This window comes from Lutra lutra, chromosome 7 (assembly GCF_902655055.1).
Source record: "Lutra lutra chromosome 7, mLutLut1.2, whole genome shotgun sequence".
NCBI classification, from domain to species: domain Eukaryota; kingdom Metazoa; phylum Chordata; class Mammalia; order Carnivora; family Mustelidae; genus Lutra; species Lutra lutra.
In genome coordinates, this window is record NC_062284.1 from 56,520,743 (window position 1) to 56,543,443 (window position 22,701).

At 38.6% G+C, this 22,701-nt stretch overlaps 1 long non-coding RNA gene across 2 annotated transcripts in view; it reads right to left on the minus strand.

Annotated features, from left to right (window-relative positions):
* Positions 1 to 22,701, minus strand: part of LOC125104868 (uncharacterized) — a 147,268-nt gene that overhangs the window by 92,631 nt on the left and 31,936 nt on the right. For both annotated transcript variants that reach the window (XR_007128751.1, XR_007128750.1), the window contains exon 3: positions 5,225 to 5,534. This is a non-coding gene — a long non-coding RNA (uncharacterized LOC125104868). The remainder of the gene's footprint in view (positions 1 to 5,224; positions 5,535 to 22,701) is intronic.

The following is a 22,701-nucleotide window of genomic DNA, read 5'->3' on the forward strand; positions in this document are numbered from 1 at the left end:
GCTAATCATATGTTATTCTATTTACCAACATATGCATCCAGGAATCATAATTTAATGTATTTTTGGTTATAAATCAGTCAAATCAAGTTTTCAGAGTAGATGAATCTGGTTATTTTAGAGAAAGCTACAGTTTTTACAAGCATAACCTCTAAAGTTTGGCATTAAACTAATGTTTAAAGGTGGTATCAAAATGTCATAGTATCATTACAATAGATATTCCCCCCAACATAGGAGAAGTGGCAACATACTCATTAAGAGTCAGTAAAGAGTTGAGAAAAAGTAGCTTGGTTGAGAATGGTCAGATTAATCAAGGCCCAGGCAAGGTTCCTAAGTGATGAACCCAAGCTTTAACTACCACTTGGAAGAAATAAGCAGAGGTGATTTTAATTGTGAAAGTGCATTTCAGAAGCTGAGATGAAGTCACAATATGATATGGGGACCATAATCTAGAACACAGAACGCAGGTGGAAACATGGACAGAGAAGGGAGAAAAGAGCGTGGGGTCTCTGAAGCACCTCAGCCCCAAGAAAGAGAAAGCTGGACTTCTTCCAGTCCCTGAACTCAGCAGATAGTTCTTTCTGGCTTATTTGACCCTTACGCTTATAGCTCCAGGAGAGTAAGTGGTCAGGAAAATAAGCTTTTCCATGGCAGGATTATTTCAAGCTGTTCTGCCTCCTCCTTTAAATCGTATAATCTCAGCTAAGAGCCCTGACTCCATGCTTTCTCAGATCCTGGACCATAAAACCCTTCGAGAATCAAAGGCAGTTGGAACAGCCATTTGAAAGACCATATTCTAAGTATAACAGTGCACAACTGTTCTGTATTTTACCTCCTTCCCTCCTTTTCTACTTGCAAATACAAAATTCCGTTAGGATGGGTCTCATTATTGCCCTCTTGCCAAAGACAGTGAAGACCAGTCATTTCTTCCATCACCCATGACATAGCTTCTTAGGTATGGATTAAAAGGCAGATGAACCTATAGGTTAATCACTGCTAAAAAATTATCACAGAATACTAATCAAACTCAAATCAAAGATCACTGGTTTCATTTCTTCCTATTCAAATGCGTAATTTCAGGCAGGGCTGGTTTTCAGCCAGGAGGTAACAGAACAGGCCATGTTGGCTGTTAAGATAATGAAATACTGCTATTCATAGTCACAAACCACTAATTGCTCTTACTCCCTGAGGACCAACCATGCTTCACCCTGGCTTCTCATTCCCAGAATACCCACCCCCAAGCTAATTCAAGTAAGGCCTACCAACAGGTTTGCTAGCGCACACCTTCAGCAATATGACTGATGTCTTTTACCATACCAGTTATTAGAAATTTTTATAATTACCCCCTGATTCCAGCTCCTCCCTCCATGCAATGGGTTAATCAATGAAACCTTGGGTATATATTTTGCAGCTAGTAAACTTATTCTATAAAAGTCACATTTATATTTTTACAGCTAATTCAGTCAATTGATAAAATCTCCACTGAAAGTTTCTAGTCAAATTATATCTTCCACACTACTTTTACTTGTCCACATATTTGAGCAGAATCAAAGGTATTTTAGAGATGAGCTTTAGCACAGCTCAGATGCCCCTCTGCAGCCCTTCTCTGCAGAGAGGTAGGATGACACTATATTTGAATGAGAAGTTTTATCAGGCTCATTAATTTTCATAATAGAATACCAGCTTTACCACACGCAAGTCAGATATTTCAAATATACAGCTCTCACTTCAATAATCAGCAATTCAAATATTATTGTGGGTCTATTATGGACTAGGCAATTGGCAACATATAATATTCTTGTTTAAGGCACAGGGAATTCAATTTTTAGATCAGTTCCATCCAACCTCTGCCAAAGTGTGGTCAAGACAATCAATATTTGAGAAAGCCTAAAAAAAAATTGACTATTTCTCTCAGATTATGTCTATTCCAGAATCTACTTCAAACAATAGAAAAGAGTAGAGAAGGACTGTATTAGTCTGGCACTCCATATAAATGCTTTCATTAAGGGTCACGTGGGTGGCTCCTTTGGTTAAACGCTCAATTCTTAATTTTGGCTCAGGCGTGATCTCAGTGTTGTGAGATCCAGCCCCGCGACGGGCTCCACACTCAGCAGGAATCTGTTTGAAATTCTCTCTCTCCCTCTCCCTTTGTGCCTCCCCCAACTCATGCACGTTCACGCGCCCTCGCTCGCTTGCTCTCTCTCTCTCAAAATAAATTAATTAATTAAATCTTTTTGTTAAAAAAGGTGTTCATTAAATTAGCAAGTGTTACTGGCATCAATACAAGAGACAGTACAATGAAAAGCTTCTTTGCACATGCATCTTCCTAAACATGTCTCTCTCTAATCTAGACCAGTGGGAATCCACTTTCCTAACAACCTCTTTGATCTCTCCAGTGTCTCAAAAACACCTGCAATTCAGCATGTCTAAGACCCAACTGGTTATTTCCCCTCCAAATCTGGTGGTCTCCGGGATTTTCTATCTCACTCTCTTTATCCATCCAGGAGGGGCAAGGTTGAAATTTGGGAATAATCCTTGACCTCTAGCTCACTTTCTCCCTCCTATTAAAAAGAAACCAAAGCCAATTAATTTATCACTACATATCTCTCAAATCTCTCTGCTTGTCACCTTCTCCACACCATCATCTTTAACCCAGACATGGTAATAGAGACCAAAAGGGTGCTCAGCTTCCATTCCAAATACCCTCTGCTCCGCACTCAGGGGTGATGTTTTCCAAATACAAATCTGAATGTCTTCTTCCTCTGCTTAGAAATCTTCAAAGCTCTCATGTCTCTCAGGCCTACCGAGCTATGCATAGGTGGCCCTGGCATGCTTAGATCTCTACTACTTTCTCCTGCCAAGCCCCTTCATTTTACTACAAAGACTACAGCCACCTAGCCTGTGTTTTAGTTCCTCAATCCTCCTTCCTACTGCTGGGCCTTTGAACACGCTGTTCTGTCCCATCTCACCCCTTCCCCTAGATCCGTGCCTCTCAGACTTTAATGTTCAAAGGAAATACCTGTGGATCTTGTTAAAACAGAAGCAGATTGTGAGGCAGCAGATTGAAGATGGGGCCTGAGATTCTGCATCTCTAAGAAGCTCCCAGTTGGTGCCAGTGCTGTTGGTCTGTGGGCAGCACCTTGATACACAAGGATCCAAACAGCTTCTGTTTATCCTTGAGACCTCAGTGCTAACACCACTTCTTTAGAGAAATGTCTCCTAAACCCCAAGTCAAGGACATATTCTCTTATAATGTGCTTTCATAGAACTGTGCTCCTTTCCACATAGCAATGATTCTGCTTTATAATTCCAAACTAATGGTCGTTTCCTCTACTACTATACTCTCTGTAAGGACAGAAAACTATTTTGCTCACTGCTGAGTCCCTAATGACAGGCATAATACTGAAGTCATAATAGGCATTCAATAAATAGTTGCTGAATGAACAATAAAGGCGAGAAGGATCCATGCTCTAAATTGTGGAAATTTAGTATCAGAACAAAGTTTGCCCCTACTGAGAAATGTGCAAATATTTTCTTTTATTAAATGAGAGCTATATAACCCATCACATTATCTTTTTTCTTTTCTTTTCATTTTCTTTCTTTCTTTCTTTTTCCTTGTCAATAGACAGCATTCCTAAGTTCCTGTTGATATTGCAGTAGTCAGTTTAGTACAGGGTTTAGTTTTTAATTATAATAATTTCACCTTCATTTTTCTGTGTTTACAACCCCTTGTTTTATCTGAATTTTTAACTGTCTTGTGTGTTGATGTTTTATGGAAAGCTGCATCAACTCCTTTTTGGAAACAGTTAAGTAAAAAAAAAATCCTTTAAAAATGATAAGCAAATGATATACTTGATAGATTTGTAACATAGATGATAGATAAAGAATTCGGACTCTGGAGTCCAATAGTCGATACCTGAATCCAGGTTTTATGACTTAAAAGCAGTGTGGCTTGGATAAGTTACTTACAATTGGTTTTTTATTAGTTATTATTTCTATCACTGTTAAGAGACACAGACAGCAGATGGAAAAATGTTCCCACACTGAGTTGCCACTAATTTTTGATCATAAAATTAGAGTACTGCATAGACCAAAACTTCAAAAATGAACAGTAGGTATAAACTTGAGGCAGCCATCAGTGAGAATCTATAAAGGTGGTTATGATCCTAAGGAAAGGCTCGAGGTCTCTATAAAGACAGAATAATATTGCCTCATGTTCAAATAATATTAGACACAGTGTGATTAATTGATTTGAGCATAGTCATAAAGCCAGCCAGTGGTGAAAGTACACATTTGTCAACACAGAACCTAGAACTAATTCCTATTCCATAACTTTTGATTCTTCAATGATAGCACGATATCCGGCATCAAATACCTAGATATCAAGAAGAACATTTTTAATGTTGAAAGTAAACTTTATAGCATAATAAATAAAGTTGGACAAATCATATTGAATATACTTGTCCACAAACCGAAGATGCCATAAAAGGCTCGTATGATATACTGCAATTGAATAGAAATGTTACCCTCAGGGAAGCTTCTATTTAAAAAATTCAGTGTGTGCCATATTCCCTATGTGTAAAAAGTACTTAAGCATAACTGCAACCTAAAAGTTAATTGATAATCAATATAAAATGTAACATCAAGGGCAAAACTCAGCCTCTAAATGAATATATAGGGAGGTCTTATTATCTCAAATGGAGGCCAGGTGAGAGCCACCGAGAACAGAAGTGAGGTTGGGTATAAGGATGGCATTTTATAAAGGCCCCACACGAAGCTGTAAGTGGATCTATTTTAAGTAGCCTGTAGTCGATCCAAGAAGAGAAGTTTGAAAGAAAAGAAGGGAAGCGAGAAAATATCTCTTTCCCATCTACTAACGAGTGGGAATTCAGCAGCAGGGCAGTCGGGATTTCGGTCCGTTTTCACTCCAGCGATACCAGAGGGAAAAAGCAGCAAGCGCTTCATGCCAAATATCTCAAAGTAGTGGAAAATTCTCCTGGGGCATTAAGGAGTTTGTCTCACCTTTTATTTTTCAGTTTTACATCTGTAATTCATGAGTCTCCAAATAGTATGCCAAAGAGACATTTTAGCAGGGGAGAAAATGTTGATTTTCGTCTGAGAAAGTATCAAACCCTAACCCCGAAATTAAAATTCAGAATAATTTATGCTCGGAAGTGAAGAGGTAATAAAGCCCCCTAGGAAAGGAAACCCACCAAGTTTCACTTACCCCGGATAAATGCAGGACAGCTCGGAAGGTGTTTCGCTGAGTTCAGATGCTTTCTGTCATTCCCTTCCAGTCTCCAGCTGAGCCCCTTCAGCAAACATTTGGTGGGATAAGCATGACTCTCTTTTCATTCAGTGTTTTAAGATTTCTCAGTTGCGTATGTAGAGTCCTGTTCTTTTAAAGATCAATTCCATTCAAATCGGTGGAAGAAACAAGTTCTCTCTTGTGTGATGGAACTTTAAAGACATGCATATTTCTTTTAGAAACACACGGTTCTGCGAACCAGAAGAATTCCATACAAAAGAAAAATTTCCTGTGGAAAGAGAAAAAAAAAAATAGGGCTACTTTCTGGTTTAAAAAAAAAAAAAGAGAGACATACCACCTTCAAAAAAAGTGTCTAGCTGTAGAAAAATAAAATGCAACATTTTAAGGACTGAAGGGTAAGAAAATCCTCTGTCATGAAAACATCCAAATATCTTTTGAACTATTTACACCATATGTGTCCCAATAAGGCTTTTTTCTGATTAAATAATGACAAGTAAGTGGAACCAAAGATGGCTTCAAAGACCCTTGAGTCTTTACACAGCTTTTTGTAATTTTGCAAGTGTGAAATTTAGCTATCATTAAACAAATGTTCTAAAGCATAATTTTCACGACCCGTGAAAAATGTCTAAGGAAGAAGATGCCGTGCCCATAGTAGGCACTCAAAAATCACAAACACATAAATTAATAACAAATGAATGCTTTGGAGAGCAATTCTTATACAAAATATCCATCTTTTCTAAAATTCCGAGCACAGATTTAAATATGTGAAAACAGTAATTGTGAACTTAAGGTGGACAACTATCTCTTAAACAAAATTAGTTGAGAGCTAACAGTGTAAGAGGGTAACGGCTAAACACATATGGAACACACAAAGAGGGGGAAATTGTATAGTTATTAAAACTGAGTAGTTAGTAGGGAGGTGGGAAAATATTTAATAGAATATTCAGCATAAGAGAAGCAGGGCAAACTACATGCACTGTAAAATAGGAATGTTTTCATACTGACAATAAGATGGGATTAAAGTGTGCAAAAATTTTTGAAAGTGGCTATCTCTAAGTAAAGGGATTATAAATGTTACGTTTTCATTATAGATGAAAATGCCCTTCAATGAGCTCGGAAGACTTGTACATTCTGAACAGCAGCAACAACAAAATGTTTTCTGAATGCTCAATGAAAATGCTATAATGTTATACCTTTTAAGAACTAAACTTCCTTTTCAGAAAATGTGGCTCGCATGTAAGCAGTGTTCTACTAAACCAAGGGGTTGTTTATGGATTTCAGCTGCAGCACCCCAGACCTCTCAGAGAGCTTGAGTACTGGTAACACCTGAGTGAGATCGTGATGCCTCAAACCGTCCAAGCAAAGAGCAGGAAGTACACTGAAAGAGGGCATCTTATGGTGAAATAACACCAAGGAAGTAAATCTAAAACTTCAAGGACACTTTGGATACCGAAAACTTTAGGTTTCTAATCCATAATAATCTTTGAAAGCCAGCCATCAAGATACTTTAATATACAAGAAGGTAATTGTTGAGCCTTTGATATCATAGATATTCAGGGATGGATGGGGCCTAAAATGGCCATCCTGTATGGCAGGTGATCTGATGCTTGCCATCCTGGGGTCAGCATCACTGTCCAGCCAATGCCTGGGTCTAGATGCTTCTAGGAAACTCGCTACCTCCTATGAAAAATGTGACAGCTTGGATGTATGTTCTCTCTCAGTATCTTTAGGGTAGCGACCACCTTAGCTTGATGGAAAAGAAATACATTAGCCAGACACTTTTGGTTACAACAGGGAAAACATTCAAATTGGCTTATCCAAAAATGAAATAGAGGCATATGTTGAGAGGTCTGGAGGTAAAGCTGGTTCATGTGTAACTGGGTCCAGGACCTCCAAAGTTAACATTGGGATTCAAGTTCACACTACTACTTGGTTCTGCCTCTTTCTGTTTGGGCTTCATTCTCGGGCAATCCAGCTCTTCAGTTGTAGTGATAAGATGGCTTCAGCAGCTCTCAGGCGCAAATTCTCTACTCTTAGCAATCCTCTTAACACACGTACCCGTACACGCACACATATGCACACAGAGAATTTTGTCTCCAACGGTGTTTAAAATATAAAAATCCTGAACCTAAATATTATTGTTCTACATTGAGCTTTGTAACCTGCCTGAATCATTCTCTGTGGTCAAGGGTATGAAATTCCTTGAATTTTTGGTATGAATTTCTGGTTATTTGATTCCTTTACACCATGTACCCACTCTAAGAACCAAGCCAGTTCCTGTGAAACTATAGAAAGTGAGAAACAAGAGGATGGGTGACTCTAAGTAAATGTCAGGGAAGAAGAAAGCAGAAGAGATACTAGATGATGGATAGATGGATAGACAGATATACCAACAGATGAACATCTGTTACAAGGTAATTTCTTTGCAGATATGCTCTCCAAGGCCTTGATGGGGGGAAAAAAGAGAGAGAGTGAGAGAGAGAGACAGAGTAGGGATTGTACCAATGAAAACACAGGAGAGAATTATTGCTCTGTGTCAGCCTTGCAGGGCTTTACAGGTTTTTAAACAAGGAGACAGAAAAAAATGAGCATAATGGTGAGCCATGTCACAAATATTATGGTGATATTAGCAGACAACGAAACAGAATCAAAGATAAATTTTGTGATGACCCATGCCATCTGCTGCCTGGCGTGGTCTAATGTGAAACTGAAAATCCTGTCACCGAGTACCACATGCCTTCAGCCTTTCAAGAAAAGCAGCATCCAGTTATTCAAGGTGTTGGGCACCAAATGACTAGTCAGAAATTTACTTGCTTGAGTGACTATCTCTGATAATCCCACACAGCTTGTTGTAGGAGTAAATGTGTTAGACGCAGTTAAATCAATCTAAGAAGTGTGCCATGGGTGAAAGATGAGAGCAGTCATGTCTTGTGAAGACTGACTCAGACAGAACTTCTGTCGGAAGATGTTTCTGAAAACTGTGAAATAATAACTGATGGAAGGACTTGGTGAGATAAATAAAATTTAGGGGATGATGCAGAATGAAGACACCAAGGTACACATGTATCCATGAACCAACTGAAAGAAAGTCCTGAGATTTTTCTTTTGAAATCCTTAATTCCCATCAGGAAAAAAAAAATCCCAATCAGGAAAAAATATATATATTGTGAAGATACAGAAGGATATATGCAGATAGATAGATAGCTTGATTGATTGATTGATTCCAGGGAAGAAAATAAGTAAAAGATAGAAACCTTCCAAAGAGAAAAATTACTCTTTTGAGCTACATGATTTAAACAACTGTGACAAAGACAGCCCTGGACAAAACTCTTTCATTCTCTCAGTTGGGTATATATTGAAAACTGCTCCATGCCACTCACCCTATAGTCCATCCTTCCTAGAAATCCAATCATAAGCCAAATAGATATGATGTCTCATCACAGAACTTCAAGATAGAGAGACTATACTGGCACTGGAGTATCACAAAGACTTCTACCCTGCTATCTAAACAGGGATGTTGAGAGTCAGTAGGAAATATTAAGGCAAACAGGGAGTTGGAGGCAGAGGGAATCCTCAGTTATAGAACATCTGGAGGCAAGTGGAAGAATGGAGCTTCTTAAGAATAGGAAAGACATTGTGGGTTGTGTGGAACAAGAAAGGAGCCCCATGCTACAAGTCTAGGCTAGAAGTAGGGGTTGTCCCCAGATCACACAGAGCCTTAGAAACCCTGTTAGGGATGTTAGTCTTTGTCCCAAGAACAGAGAAAAACCACCAAATGGTTTTAAGCAAAGTGGAGTCAAGAAGATGTATGATCCAAAAGGCCACTCAGGCTGTGTAGTGGGAAAATAATGATATCCCACTGGAGGATGGGAATGTAGGCTGGCAGAGTACATACCAAACTATGGGGATGGGAGGGAGAGGGGCTCCAAGAAAAGAAAGGGAAAGAAGTGAGGGATCTGAGAAATATTTCAGAGGTCACTGACAGAACTCAGAGATGAATTGGTTCAGAAGGGTAAGAGAACTTGAGGGCTGAAGGACAACCCTCTTAATTTTTTATGCCCACTGATTACAGGTTCACTGAAATGAGAAACACAGGAGAAGGAGCAGTTCTAGGAAGAGGGCTGGATTGAGAATTGTCTCTCATGCATTGAGTTTGAGGTGCTTTCAATACATCTGCTTAGAAAAGCTGAGTAGACCATTTGATATATGGATATTGAACCCAGAAAAAGAGTTCTGAGCTGGAGATAAAAATATGGAAGACATTTGGTGCCGCAGCTGGGGTGGAGGGAAGTAGATAAGATCAGAAAGGAATTTTAAAAATAGGGTAATGTTAGAGTCCATTTTGAGAAATTTCAAAATCTAATGGCCTCAGAAGAAGAGCATATGCTCGAAATAAAATCCAAGGTGGAATGTCCTGCATGGTAAGAGGAAAATCAGGAGTATGTGTTATACAAGTCCAGAAGAAAGTTGCACGGAAGAAGGACTGCTGGCTGTCCCCTAGCCTTCTGTTACTGATAAGCTTCCGCACATGTGGAAAGAACAAGTCAAAAGAACCACCTCCCCACTTAAGTGACAAAAATTATTTCTTCAAGCCGCTAAAATATTTTATTAAACTAACAACAGTGCTCTAGTCTGATGCGAAAGGCAGGCCCACAGTCTGTAAAAGTTTGGTTAGACCTGCAAACAGGAACTCCCCATTTAAGACCATCCCCTGGTAAGCATTGGCTGCCACACAATTATTGGGTTGTCTCTTTTACTGCATTTCCAGTACAGATGGGAGGAGATGGGAGAGAAATCCCCCTCTAAATGTCAGGAAAATCAAGGTGAGGGAAAATGCCCCCCACTCCCTACCCCAAACCAGAGCCACAAAGGGAACTGCTTATTTTCTAGAGGCTGGAGGGAAGGGAGGTAGGTTCCTCCCTCACTACTGCCCCTCCCCCCCCATTGGTGGTAAGGAACAGCACAGAAACATTATAGGAAAGAATCATTAAATGGAACTATGTGTCAAATGGGCTTTCTCTGCACCAGCTGGGACTGAAACTAGAAGAAAATCCTTCTCTTCCTAGGGGAATATGTTCTAAATTTGCCTTCACTTAAGGCAGTGAAACCTGTAAGCCTCTGATCCTGTCTCCACTTAACATCTTTGGCAGCCCGCTTGCTCTAGAGGGCACAAAACAAGGAAAAGAGAAAGCAGTGTTTGTCGATGTTTATGTTGCTGGGATCCCTGGTCATGATCCAGGAAGATACTGGGGCAAAAAAACACAGCAATCATTTCTCACAGAGCTCCCGAGGGTCCGAAGCCATCTAAGCTCAAGTCTATGGAAATGATACGGCCTTGATTTCAAACAAATCATAAGTGTTCCTGACTTCGTGAAAATGCAGTCTTCTTCCTCTTCGATCAGGAATGTCCTTAACTGACCTGGGCCCTTAAACAACTAAACTGCGTGAGGGTGGACCTACCAAGATAGACCAGGGATAGATATATGGAAAGTCCTTGTTTCCTGCCTTCCAAGGATTACAAAGACCACGGGAGCTCTCCCTGGTGCTACCAATACCATGATCTGCCTTGTTTGCTTGATACTATCTTTGCTCTCACTGCTCTGTGCAAATCTCCTAACAGAAATCCAACCTGAAGGGACTCTGATTTGTTGTTTCTGCCTCTGGACAGCACCACTGGGCTACCTTCCTGTCCACCACCATCCCCGTCTTTACCCAATTGTCTTCACTCCACCTGATACAGGACTGCCCTGGGATGAAAATTTGATGAGGCTCCTGCCTAGTACCCCCTCCGAACTCTCAGATCGCACTGCAAATCCTTAAGAATCTTATCTCAAAAAATTATAGTGTGTGAAGAGTGCTTAAAATTATCTAATGAATACCAACTGTTATTGTCCAAAGTATATTACTTTACCACATTTTAGAAATCTTATGTCACTAAAAGACCAGTATTGTAAATAATCTGTTAAATGTTTATATTTTCTCAGTTACTTAATGGTTAATGAGGTTAGCATGTGTACTCAACACTTACTGGTGTGTGGTTTCAAATGATGCTAATGCACATTAATACTCCTAATTACAAGACCCCTGAGCCCGTTTCCCTCACACTTTACATCAAGAGGTCCATAGGGTAACTAAATCTAGACAGTTTATGCCTGATGCCAAAACCCACCCAGACCCAGCCAACTGGTGCCATGACCTTGCCACAGGACAAGGGCTAAAGAGGTAGAAATGGAAAGAGGTGTTCCAAGGTAAGATCTGTAACATGGAGTCCATAGCAAGAACTTCTGGCTTCTGGATCTAAACTCTTCACAAAGGTTTTCTCTGAGAGAGTGCATTTTTTTTTCTTTTTTTTTTTTGGTCCTGGAATACAGTCTTGATCTGAGCCTCCACAGTTCATTAAATGCATTCTTAGTACTCTTAAAGCTTAGCTGGGGATTGAGAACAAAAGAGCCAAGATCCTTTTTTCATTCAAAGAACTATTCCACCTCCATATAAATTTATAAATGCAGATATGTAGACAAATCAGAAAAGGGATATTGCTTGGTACAGGGACCACTGCTAGCCATTAATATCCATTTTATTTTTCTTTAAACACATAGGTAACATTTCACAGCCCCTCTTGAAGTTAGAATCTGGTCCCATGATGAAATTCTTACCAGCAGAATTTGAGCAGAAGTGATATGTGTTACACTGAGGCTTGGCCTATAACAACCTCCTCTCCAATGTGATCCTTCATTCTATTTCCCTTTCTGCCAGTCAGTTTCAGATGGCAATAAGGATCTTGGAGATGACAGAGTCACAAGGTAAAAGGAACCTGGGTCCCTGAATGATCATGTGGAGAAGAGCTACACCTACCCAAGACTGATAAACTTCCATAGATTCATGCTTGTCTCTGCTTATCAAGACAGAGAACCTACCTTTGCTAACAGAGTGCTCAGTGCAAGGTCTAGATGCAATGGGCATCTAGGAGAAGTAATCTACCTCCAGCATGTACAGCATCTCAATCTTTGGCTCTGAGTCCAGCTAAGGAGTTCTGTATTAAAAACTGGTTTAGAGTCAGTTTATATAATTCCTTTGTGAAGGATAAGAACATATAAATAGATTGCCTAAGATCACACATCTTATATGCAGCAAAGCTAATATTTGAACCCCAGTCTTGGACACAGTGCAGAGCACTTGCCCCCATACATCAGCCAGCAGGGTGCTTGAAGAGTTTCCATTCAAGGATCATTAACTAAGACTACTACTTTTCCATTGAAACTTGGCCTCTAGAAATGTATCTCCTTTCTCACATGCATGTTTATAAATTCTTTTGAAGTAATTTTTTATCCATTTTGTAGATAGGAACATTAAGGGGCATAAAGTTTGAGTTATAGAGAACACCAGTTATAAAAAATAGAATTTTTAAAAATTCTATGTGGATTTCAGAAGCAATTATTTTCTATATTTCTTTTTAAAATGTTCTCTCTCTTATAAACCAACCAACCAAACCTACATGTCTATAATGAATGAACTCTTACAGGCCTATCTCTTTCTTCCAGAGTCTTAACAGGAATTTTATAGTACAGATACTTCAATAGCTTTAATTGTATCAAATTTCTATCTCTATAACAACAGTCTTAATGTAGATGCAACTCAGATTTTTTAAAATAACTTTTTCCTTCTAAGTGTCTATGTGTAAGCCTTTGGGTTTAATTTTAGAAGCATCTCATAGGTTGTAAAGATATAACAATCTGTGAATAATATTTAAGTTGATAAGAGATACAATGCTGTGTAAATTGTAAAGTTGAATGTTATAATATGTACAAAAAGATACCGAATGCTCTAAGGGAAGTCAGACTCTGCAACCCTGCAGCATCAATCATGATTTCATTGAAGACTTGACATAGCAATTAATGGTGTATCTGGCAAGTATGGGTGCCTCTAATCACGTCTTGGACAGCATACCAAAATAATGCCAGCAAAGACTTTCAGTAAATTACTTTCATTTACTCTGCACAACTGAATAGAAATTCTTCTCTCTAAGTACTCTAGACAAATCACTTCTGCCACACATGTATTTTTTACTTGGACAAGAGAGTACATTGAAATAGTGGAGATCACTCAGGCAATGCATTGACTGAACCACATGGTGATTCAGCTCAGGAGATACCCGTTCATATCCTTTCTAGAGAAAGATTTCTGCCAGGGTTGGAAAGACTGCCTTTGGATCTGTTAATTCAAATGGTCCTCCAGTGACTGTAGCATTTGTGGAAAAAAAGAGTTAACTGCATAGAAAACATTTTCTTCCACCTCATCCTAATGTCCAATCATTCTGGAGCCATATACATGACTTCATCATTAAACTGTTTTTGCATTTCTTCTCATTCCAAGGGATTTGTATACTATTAAAACTTTATAGTCAGTCTTGTATCATTTTAACTGTGGCTCCACTGCCATGCTAGTTTTTGCAGTAACACAATCATTTCTAGGCACATATTAAACATGGCTCATTTTAATACTGTATCAATAGGCCTGACCTCATAGTAGATACTGTTGTCCTAGGTCTTTAAATGTTGAAAAGGGCTGTGCAGGTCAATGGCATATTAATAGGAGTCAGCTATGCTCATGAATTGTTAATTATTTTTGTTGTCTAAATGTTTCTGAAATAAGAACATAAAATGAGATACTTTCTCACACACACACACACACACAACACACAACACACACACACACACAACACAGTGCCTATATAGATTGAAGAGAGAGAGAGAAGGAGAGAGACCTAAGTTTCTGTGCTTCAAGAAGTTTTATTCAAACCTGTATATTCACTAAGGCAAAACTAACCTTTATTTACTCAGGGTAAACCTCACTACAGTATATTTTTTAATTGAACTCAGAAAGATGCACTATACAATTTTTGAACAATCGGAAGAAATTGGTATCAAAATAAAACAGTTGTGTGTAGAAGAAAAGACTATATGAAGTTCAACCCAAAATGTGTTGTGAAATGTAGTTCTTTGATTAATGAATATTCTTTTCTTACTTTAGAGTTCACATATCTCTCTCTGTGTTCTTCCTCCCAAATATTTAAATATAGCTTTGTGTGTAATCACTGTGTTATAAAGATAATACAGCTTTATGCCCTGACCTCAAAATCATTTGGCTACATTATAGATAACTTTGAGAGCAACTTCATCTGGATCAGAAGAGAAAGAACACAATAGCCTAAACCAAATGCTCATAAATGTCAGGTACACTTGTACCAGCCAAGATTAGCATGTCTGTTAGGTCATGAGGGCATGGTCATTTCAGTTCAAAACTCCCCAAATTCACTTACCTTTTATTTGTCATCTGTTATGACATTTGAAGCTCAATTTGTATGCTTTCCTTAGAATGTCTTATCTAATTGTTTTTGTAATTCAGAGTTGCAGTCTACATCTTATGATGAAAAAAGAAAGCATTTGCATTCGCTATCCATGTTTCCAAGCGCTTATTTCCAAATGATATTTTCATAAGTGGAGTTTGAAGGTTTTCTATAATGCAATTCAAAAGTGCCTCTCCCCAAAGGGATAGGTTCCTAAAGCAACAAATCAATATATATTAGATATGAAAGGAGAAAAAAGAAGCCAAACTTCTTCCACTGGTATCGTGCTACGACAAATGTCTACCTAACTAACCCAGCCAGAATATATTTGTTTTTCTTTTTCTTTTTCTTTTTTTTTTCCCTATCTTGACAGGGATTCACAGATGTCTTTTTAACAACCATAAAACAAAAATACTCAATATGAAAACAAAAGAACATGTATATTGCCAGTAATAATTCGGGTAATCTACAACTCCTTCCATTAACACTGCTGTTTTTATCCGTTTCCACATGCAAACTTCTTTCTGCTTATAAATCAGGAGACTAAAGGGGAATAAATACATACGTATCATAGTGATCTAACACCCATCCCAAGCAAGCCTCATCCTGTGTCACTGCCTAAGTCATGCAAATTACACCAGAGCTGCCAGTTGACTAAGATTAATGACACTGCGCCAGCTTCTTTGTTTCTCTCTGCGGCCGTTTAGTGTGAAATACTATCCAAAAACATTATCTATCCTCGATTAATCCCACAAATTTGTTCACACGATGCACATTGTTTAGGGCAATTTACAACAGGAACATACTGAGCACAATTGCATTTAATTACTTGGGTTCTAATTACATTCATTAAAGGCTAATAAAATAAATGAAACAGCTTTAAAAGCTTCTGCAAAACACATGGGTCTTGTCTCCCTAGTGAAACATACAGTAGATGTTTGATGTGAAACACAGATTTGACCATATATGTGTGTTTATAGATGTATATATATACATATTCCATATGTTATGTAGATTGATTTAAAATCATAAGTAATAAAACATCAAGTGTTCTACAAATGCATTTACTTAATGAGTGGTTGAGAGATTTTAGGAACCTAGAACTACTTTTTGTGTGGCAAAGAAAGAGAAAAGCAAATCAGTTTTCAAAATCCATTTTGAATCTTAATTGTTTCCACCTGCATGGCCCAGATGCCCAGCCCTCGTTCCCATGTCCATCTTACAAAGGCCACTGACCAACAGAACAGGGAAGCATTCTGCTCAAGCTGGGTTCTGGAGAATATTTCCATCAGGTTAATCCCAAAACTCAGTGAGGACTTTCGGTTTACTTCTGTCCAACACTGGAGGCAGCTTGTTTAAAGACCTGACAACCTATTGTATGGAAATTCATGCTTTAAAGCACAATGGGCACCCTGAATAACTTACTCTGTGAGGGTTAAAAAAAATGAACTCTCTAAATATCTGATTTTCCTCATATTTGCATGCTTATTTTAATGCACTGTGTTTGAACCATTTGAGAAAGAGAAAATATAAAATATTGTTGTTGACAACCATGCCAGAGAGAAACAAATATTGGACATTCAAATAAGGGCTTTCGTTTCAAGCTTTCCTGTCATTTGACTAGAGCTCAGAAAAATCTATATTACCAAAGACAGTGTCTACCTAACTAACTGTCTTATATGGCTTTGAAGTCCATGCTCTACTTTATCAAGTTCATGGGGATTTTATCCAGTAAAGATATACTATGCCTTGTAAAGCCCTCATCTGTGTTCAGCACTGGCAAATGAAGTGGTGACATAGAAATCTAAATACATGGGATTGGCATATCTCATCACAAACAATAATATTTTGCTTCTAGAGTGGATGTTGAGCATTATCGGAAATAAACCAAGAACTTTGGAGATGATTTTGATAGGCACCTGGATTTAGGATTTCAACTGGACTCAAATCTTTGCCAAAGAAAGAAGATTTTCTTAAAAATCTTACTAAACACATTGGATATCCTATTACGTCTTCTTTTCTGTGAGTATTCTTTGACTCAGCAAATCCACCTCTAGGGAGGAATGAGGAGATTGACGTTGAGGAAATACTTTAGGGAGTTTTGAGGAAATAGGGAGGTTGAGAAAATACTTTTATACATGCACAAAACCAGAGTTAGAAAAATAGTTAATACAGTGTTGTTTATAAGAGTGAAAAAAAAAATGGAAACACCCTAAATGTTCATCAATAAAGGAATGGTTAATAACTATAGGAATCCATATTCTGTAGTCCTATGTAGCAATTAAAAAGTACAAAGCAAATCCATATATACTATATGGAATGTTCTTAAAAAGCAAGCTGTGAGACGTCATATACTATATGAACGTACAAGATAAAAGAGTTTGTAGGTATGTGTGTGTGCATGCTCCTGTGTGTGTAAGCACATAGAAAAAAATCTGGAAGAACCCAAAAACCAACAGCAATGGTGACCTCTGAGGAGAGTAGACAAAGGGGTAGCAAGAGAGACTCAGGGCAGGAAAGGGGACTACTACTTGTTAGTCAATACACCATGCAACTGAATTTTTACAAGAATGCAGTTATGTTATTATATGTAACTTTTTGAAATTTAATATATGTACAAATTGAATATTTAGAACTGTAATATGTCATTAGACACTCCCTCCCCACCATCACACAAACACATAGTAATTTCCCAAATATCTTCATCTGATAGCTCTTCAGAACATGATCTGGAAGAGGTTTTCTCAGAAAGTAATCACAGAGAGTGGGATTTTACAATCTAGAAGTTTCTCTCTTTGACACCTGCTCTCTACTTCTACCTTACTTTTTATTTCCTCCTGTTACATGGCAGGGCCAGCAATCCGAGGGAGTTCTGTTCTCATAACACAGCTGCATGAGGCACTTAGTGTCCTCACTGAATCCCACTCATAGGAACGCAGACTTGCTTGCACCCCCTACCCTAGAGAAACCTGAATTTCAGACTCATGCCCAACATGGTTGAAGATTATCTTTCTGTAATGCAATGATGCAGGCTTTGGTGCAAAGGAAGCATAAGTGTTTGCTTTGGGAAACGTGTTCAAAGAATGATGTTCTGCTATCATTCACTCATTAACACAAATGTTTTAATAGGATTCCAACACTATTTTTATAAAACTCAGAATCATAACAGCATGGAAAAGGACTCAACATGAAAAAAGATGGGCAAACCCAGAGCAAAGCAGGTATGATGTCTTGGATTGTATTTTCTGATGCAAGCCTACTTTTCTCTTCGCCACTTCTCAAACACCCCATGATCTCCAGAGTTTGTGGGATTCAAGAGGTCCAAGAGTGGAGACTCACCATTTTATTACATTATCTCTGATAATGCCTAGAGAGTGTAGTCCAAATCTTTTGGTCTTGCACTCAAGGCTCGTCATCTACGGAGTTTTACATCTCATCAGTATGTGGTTTCCTACACTGTAAGCACGGCTCAGACGTGGTCATGTCTTTTTGGTAGTCCCTCTTCCTAGAATCTCTTTGTCATTCTCTGCTACTCTTCACCTGCTAGGGTCCCTCAAGGTCTATGTAAAATGGCATTTCTTTCGGTGGTTTCTCCTGGTATCCCACGAGGTACCTTTCCTGCTGAAAGTCATCCTAGCTATCACCAAGCCTCCATTACAGTTTATTTGCTACATGTGCTCTCGTATTTATGGATCTCCGTGTACATCTCACAACCCCCTCATAACATATAAGTTCCCTCCTGGGACTGATACAAATGTGCCCATGAAACCAAGTAGAGTGCTTACCACATAGCAAGAAGGGATTAGAGAAAAAAAAAAAACAAAACTAATAATTAAACAGATGAAAAGAAGCCTCTGTTGTTTGAACAATTATTCAATAACGTGTACCAATATGCAGCTGTCGGGAGACAGAACACATCCAACGTTTAACATCCAATGTTTAACAGAGTACCTGGCATATAGTAGGTGCTCAATAAATATTTGCTGAAAGCATATGAATAAATAATTGAAGAAACAAACAGAGGAATAAACAAGTGAAGGGTTGTTGTTTTTTTTTTTTTCCCTGTCTTTCTCCCATTTGTCTACCCCAGGAGGGAAAATGTTTATTATAGTGTCTCACGAATAATATCAAAAATCCCTTGATGGAATTTCATCAAAAACAGCAGTCTTCAGTATTATAATCTGAAACTATAATAACGGATTTATACAAAGTCTGTAACTCAACATCAAGTTTCCACTAAGAGTTTGAGAACTGACTCTAACATGCTCTTAGTTTAAATCTGTTCTTTTACAATAAAATCTGTAGAATAATTACAAATAGGTTTAATAAGTCCTGGATTAGTGACTCAATAGCTTTAGAACTCTGTCTGTATACAATCTTGCCAAGATTTAAAGGTAGGGTGTTTTTAATGTCATGAACATCCTGAGAGGTGATATGCAGAAGAAATACCTTTAAGGAGAACGGGAGGCTCAGTGATTCTTTTGTCAGTAGGAAATTCCTCTGGTACTTCAAGTCTTTTAGGTAAGAGACCATGCCTTCTTCTGGATGGCCAAGTGGCAGCATTCCTTGTATACACTCAGATAGGATGCATTCCTTTATAAGACTTACAAGAACTTCACCTTCCCTTTACTAACAAAGATACAGAGGGAAGCAGGAAAAGACCCACACAAACAGTATCAATACATTGTAGTGGGATTCAGTGATTTCTTTCCTTTTCTCTCTTTTTTTTAACCCACCTCCAGGAAACTAAGAAGAGCTGTTCAACTAAGCACCAGAGAAATATATAACTACAAACTGAAAGCTCACGACCTCAATCCTCAGCCGCCCCTTGCCCCTCATTACTGCAGCAGTTGGTGTAGGGAAGGATTAAAGAGGGCTAGAAATCATTGGGTGAGCATACAAGGGCTCAGAAATTTGACCTTCGTTACTTAAAGCACACAGTCTCCACTAAAAGCTGGTATATGAGGAGAATTAAAAACAGAACCAAGAAAGGTCAGGTGGAGTGCAGATGCACTAACAAAGATGAGGTTGAAATGGAAAAAAAAAAAAATCTCCAAAATATTCCTCTTTTCTTCTACCGCGCATAAGTTGACATCGTAAGGAGACATTCTGGCTTTCGCTGCTAACCAAAAATGCAAAAGAGCCTCCGTGCCAAAAACAAGAGCATAAAACTTACCATCACCAGAACAAGGGAAGACTTGACAATGCAGCTCCCAAAGCGGGAGGATTTCTTAGGGCACTTTCTAATGAAGTGGAATCAGATTGTGGCTCCCCTATATCTGATAGCTTTTATTATCTGTATCTACGAATTACCCAAGTTTAATGGGAAATACAAGAAGAGATTACAAAGGCACTGACTAGTAAAATATTTTTACAATTGTGAAATTTGCAGCAAGTCTCTTTTCTTTTCTGGGAAGGCAGAGTAAGGGGCAAGGGGCTAACATCATAAAGCATAAGACCATGGCAACAGCCGCAATGGGGGCGTGAACTCAAAAGCATTTCAGAAAACATACACTAAGAAGTGAATGATTCCCATCTGTCAGCAACAATGGGGCCACATTATTCATTGTTCTGACAGTGCTGTACCCCATGGGTGCTGGAAACAGGCCTTCCCCTTCAGAGATCTCCGGTTGTAGATGAGGAAACAGAGGCATTTAGTTGAACTCAGCCTATGTGACTTACCCTAAAGAAGTAAGCACCTTGAGTTCAGTAAGTGTTTGCTGACTTTGGGAGAGAAAACCCATCGCCAGCTATTTTCTTTTTTAAGAACGATAATGACTATAAAGATTATTTTATATTTCCAGAATGGTTTGCACTTTCCAAAACAACTTCATGAATCTTCAATGAAGCCAATAAACGAGTTAAATACTATCATCAAAAGATGGCAAGATGTGTGTGTGGGGTTCCTAACCTCTGTTTATTTGTTTGTTTGTCCATTTTCATTTAAACAAACAGTGAATCATCTGGGCAAGTGCTACCCAATAGAAATGTAATCTAATGCATTTACATAATTTAAAAATTTCCAGTAGTCATAGTAAAAAGAGTACAATAAAAAGAACAGATGAAATTTATTTTAATAATATATTTGATTTAACCCAATACACCAAAAATGTTTAAAAATACAACTAATATAAAAACATATTTTTATAATTTACATTTTTTACACTTTATTTAAATAGAGTGTGTAATTTATACCTATAGTCCATCTCAGCTAGAACTAGTCACATTTTGGGGCTCCTGGGTGGCTCAGTTGATGAAGTAGCTGCCTTCGGCTCAGGTCAAGGTAACAGGGTCCTGGGATCGAGCCCCGTGTCAGGCTCCTGCTTGGTGGAGAGTCTGCTTCTCCCTATCCCTTAACCCCTCTCCTCCACTCATGCTTTTGCTTGCTCTGTCTCTCTCAAATGTATAAATATCTTAAAAAAAAAAAAGAACTAGTCCGCCCTTCATGTGCTTAATAGCCATATGTGGTTAATGGAAACTGTTTTTAATAACATAGCCCTGAGGTTTCTACTTTCCCCTAATTTAGATGTTATGTGGCCCTAGTTTCTCCATTAGCTACTGTAGATTTCAGGAATATAAAAATTGGTTAACTTGATCTGGTGTCATAACTACCAAGGACATCTAATAATCCACGTGGGAGATAGCAAGTCCTAAGAATGTGTGTGTGTGTGTGTGTGTTTGTGACAATACTATTGCATATGTGTGTGTGATATGTATCAACAAGACTTAGTAGTGTCCCTATGCCACAGAAAGCATGTCCCAAGTACCAGATCAGGATTATATCATCATTTTGGACAAAATATTTATTAAGCCCCTACAAGGCATAAGACAATCCTGTTGCCCTCACCAGCAAACTTCAGGGTGATTCTAAACTTTTCAACAGCACTAAGTGCAGTGGATGAAGGCTTAAACAAGGGCAATGGAAGCCAGACTGCAAGTCTGGGCACTTTATAGGCACTATGATTTTGTGCAAGTCATTTCCCCACCCTGATCTTCCATTTACTCTTTGGTGAAATGAGGACTGGGTGACCTTATGCTCCTTTCCAGTTCTGACAGGCAATGGCTTGGTAATTAAAGTTTACTTCCTTTTCGCCTCAAGGACCACATTCCTTCACTTCAGCAGTTGTCTATATGTTGTGATTTATAGAGTACTAGTAGGATTGCCAGATTTAGGGAAAAAAATACAAAACATCCAGGTAAAGTTTACTTTAATTAGAACTTCAAGTAAACAATGAATAATAAAGTATAAGCATTTCTCATGAATATTTAGCATGTACTTGTACTAAAAATTAGTTGTCGTTTACCTGCAATTCTGATCTAACTGATGCCCTGCATTGTATCTGGCAACCCTAGGGACTAAGAAAATCTCATGGCCCTTTCCCCCTCCCCTGGGGCTTGAAGTCCTCATGCTGTAGCCCAGCAGAATGAGATAATCACAAGCTTTTGTCAGATCTCATGAGCTGGACCCTGGTTCAGCACATTTCCACTATGTGTGACTCAGTTTCCTCATCTGTGATCTTAAACATTGACCTATAAGGTGACTATTTTATCCCTATTCTAACAATAAGGAAACAGATGGTCAGAGAAGTTGGACTAGTCCCTTTACATTCATATTTTAATCACTGATGTTTCTCTAGGAGAGAGCAATCATGACATGACATACTGTACGTGCCAGGGACCTACGAAACCCTCAACAAATGCCATATATTTGTGCTATCATTAAGACAAGAAGAGCTGTGGATAGGGTGGTTGGAAGAGGAAATTCTGACTTAGAGGGCTCTTTGCAGAGAGCAGACATGAATGAGACACTAGAACAGAGTCCTGAGCAGCTGAGGAAGGAGTGACAAGCAGGAAGGGAGGAAAAAAGGCATAGAATCCAGATGGGAGGGTACGCAACCATCAGCTCACCACATGTTATCTGCCTCACTGAGCACTGCATACGACACTACAGTTCCAGAGTTCCTGTTCTGTATGATTTCCAAAACTGCTTCCCCATATTGTTAGCATTGAGTAAAGCAATCTAAAACAAGGTTTTCCTTCATTAGGGAAAGCACAGATATCACATACCCAAGACAATTCCTTTTCCTTC